Source organism: Galeopterus variegatus, unplaced genomic scaffold, assembly GCF_000696425.1.
Source record: "Galeopterus variegatus unplaced genomic scaffold, G_variegatus-3.0.2 Scaffold587, whole genome shotgun sequence".
Lineage (NCBI taxonomy): Eukaryota > Metazoa > Chordata > Mammalia > Dermoptera > Cynocephalidae > Galeopterus > Galeopterus variegatus.
In genome coordinates this window covers 137313-141055 of record NW_007726698.1, presented here as the reverse complement: position 1 = coordinate 141055, position 3743 = coordinate 137313, and positions in this window count along the sequence as shown.

Genomic DNA, 3743 nt, shown 5'->3' with positions numbered 1-3743 from the left:
AGTATCATGAGGGCTGGCTCCTACAGATGAAAAATCTCCATGGCTGTTCCTCTGCAGGTAGTGGAAGCAGAATAGATTTTCTTCTAGGGACTCCCAGGTAGAACTGGACAGATTTTGAAAGAATCTGGGGATCCCCAAATTGTCATTGGGAGGACAAAATCAGAAGAAATATAGATTGTTACTATTAATTTGCCTTAATTCTATTCTCTAAGTGGGTATCATATGGTGAAGTATGAGCAAAATATTCTGGTTAGATTAATTTAAAATACTGTATTTTGAATACAGTTTAATAAGGTAAGAAAGAAAAAAAGACGATTAAATCAACTACTCATCAACATATCTTTGTGGGAAAAAAGGCCTCTTGTGTTGTAGAATAATTAATTTTCCTGCTACTCTTGGCTATTTTTAAATGATGAAAGCTTTGCTGTGATTTCCATATGCTAATTAATTCCAAAGCTCTTGTGGGTCTGTAAACGGGAAAGAGTGCAGAGGACACAATTTAGAGAAATACTGTCTACCTTTAAGTTCATGTTGAGGTATAATGGATTGTCTTTCTATTGCTATGCTTTCCTTATTTGTTTTTGAGAAATAAAACATAGCCATTGACCTGAACATGTTAAACTTAAGAAATTTTCAAGGTGTGGTAGCCTGTAAATGCTACTACCCATTTATTTGTGAATAGGTGCAATTTAATTATCATAAACATTGATGGTGATGCTCCAGACACATGCCCCCTGGATCAGGCATTGTTTTGGTGATAAATACAGAGATTAGCCTTCACAAGTCTTCATTCTGGTGACTCTCATAGAGGCCTTTAGTGCCTACAGCCTATCAGAGTAATAAAGGAGAAGGTGACTTCATAGACCCTCAGACAGGCTAAGGAGGGCACAGTCTCCAAATAGCATGATCCCCTACCAAATAAGATTTTTGTGATGTTTGAGGACATGGATATTTCTCTGATGGGTATAATATCATATCAAAATAATAATAATAATGATGATAATGATAAATTTATTAAAATCATGCCTTCTTAGAACCTTCAGGTATTGTTTTCCCCAGGTGACTTCATTTATTACTCTGATATCAACTGCTATTTCCTCAAAACAGGCTTGTTTTTTATTTTCACTATTTTTCTAATAGTCTTTAGATTTTTAAACTTTTTTACTGGCATCTTAAACTTAATTTTCACTGTTGAAAATGAAAGATATGTGCTTTGCCTTCTAAGCTATTACTTTTCTCCTCCTCTGACTTAGTATTTTTTCTCTTGACAGTAGACTTCTTGGCTTGTGCCATGGAAGAGATGCAGAAGAGATAAGTCGTTTTTACTGGCATCTTAAACTTAATTTTCACTGTTGAAAATGAAAGATACGTGCTTTGCCTTCTAAGCTATTACTTTTCTCCTCCTCTGACTTAGTATTTTTCTCTTGACAGTAGACTTCTTGGCTTGTGCCATGGAAGAGATGCAGAAGAGATAAGTCTAGAATTGAAGACATATGAAGATTCTGGCAGGTAGAAAAGGGCCTGGGGAAGTACTTAGGATTTAGCAACTAAAATCCTTAAACTACATTTAGAAAACTAATCAGTTGGTTAGAATGTAGCCTTATGACACCAAGGTCACGGGTTTGGATCCCTGTACCAGCCAGCTGCCAACAACCACAACAACAACAATAACAACAAAAAGCCCAAATAAAAAAAATTTAGAAAATAAGATCTTGAAATATAAATGAAAAAAAAAAAAACACCAAAAAACCTTTTTAGCCCCTTCTAACGTTATAGGTTATACTAAACTATAGACCACTCATCTTTTCAGAAAAGGATTATCAAGAACTGTGATGGGCCTGAGATTTTAACCTATGTGCAAGCTAACAAGTTAGCCTGCCACAGTTTGTTAGAGGCTGGCAGAAGACATAAGAATTGGGGCAGAAAGTAACATAAATACAGCACAGCAAGCAGTATGAGCATCAGCATATTTGGGTTTGTTCCTTTTGTCCCCAAATTCCACAGAGGTGATACAAGCAGGCCCAGATATATGCCTTTACAGGCAGTGGGTTATAGGAGAGGAACCCTGAACTTTAGGGAAGTGGAATCATTTATAATGGGCATTAGCAGGCCTGCTCTTTGCTCTGGAGGGAGACACTATAACTTTCAAGGCTGTTCACTATACAAAAATCCTTGAAAAGATAGTTCAGAATGAATGAAAGTCAGTGTTTTGAAAGAAGTGTGGAAACATGAGACACTCAAGGTTATAAAGACGTATCTCCTGTCTAGAGTCAGAAGCTGGTCAGAATTTATGCCTTTCTGAAAGCAAATAGGTGACCACTACTCAGTGGTGTGCTGATAACTGGCTCCTGAAGAAAAAAAAAAAAAGCCCTGGTTTCTAGCATTTGCTGATTTCCATGGTGTAAATACTACCATTTACACCGTTAGGAACCACTAAATGTGGAGTTAGGAAGAGACACACAGTGGCACACCATTGTATAGTATTTCTATTATACAGATAGAATAGACAAATAATCTAAAGAAAATTGATAATACTAAAATTAAGTAAAATAATTAGGAGGTGATGAGTTATGAGTATTTATTATCTTTCAGTTTTTCAATTTAATATAATTGAGCTTAAGTTTAAGTAATTTAATTTTTAATAATTGCCATCTTTACCAATTGGCTCGCAAAATTCTTGAAAATTTAACAATGGGCTCTTGCCAGCTCCAGCACCCAATTGCTAACATTCCTCCCTGTCTGGTTAATGGAGTTCCATCGGTTTCCTTCTTCAACACCAAGACCCTTCTGAGGCAATGTTCTTGTTTTTGTACTAGCTCTTTTAAAAATCCTTTTTCTCCTTTTTTTAATGTTCAGATGATATTCTCATAACGTCTTCTCAACACAATCTGGTTCAGATAAATAAATTGGATCCCTTGTGTCCATACTTAAAAGGCATGAATTCCATTTTACAGATGGGGAAGCTGAGATTAGTCTTGAGTCCTTCATTTATATTTTGAGGAGGGAATGTGATTATTATGTGGCCCTTCCTCCTCGTTATCTGTATACAAATATTAATTATCAAACACTTTCACGGCATTTCATAGTATGGGACTCTTGACAAAGTAAATAAGATGGCCTGATGGGCTCCACGAGAGGAATTCTACTTTCTCTGTAAATTGGTTGTACATTTATGGCTATAACAATAATCTAGAATAAAATTCTGGGCCATACATTGCTAAAGGTATACAAGAACATTTCAAATAAAAGTAATTAAACAGTATGCTTATCGAACAGAAATATAACTCAGTTTCAGGAAAAGTCAGTATCAGTATCATTATTAAAAATAGCACATGGATCTATATAAGTGCACTAATGAATTTTGTTCAGATGATTTAAACTCAGACTATATGAAAAAATATTAAACTTTTTGTAGATGATTATATTATATTGATAGAATATCCTTTTTCTCAAGAAAGAATAAGAGGCCGTAAGCAAAGCAATAAACACTAGGTTAAGTATAGCTGCAATGAGTTGTTAGAGAGAATATAACACACTGACAACTTTACTCCATCCTAAAATAGATGAGAAAATCAGTTATTTGCATCATTTGGTTTGTTGTGCTACCTATCTTATCAAGCAGAAAATAAATTGCTGTCTCTTCACAAGTGATAAAAATGCCACAGTTGCATAATAGGAGTCTAGGCATAGATCAATGAATTTATTTATTTATTTATTTATTTTTAGCTCACACAAATAAGTGA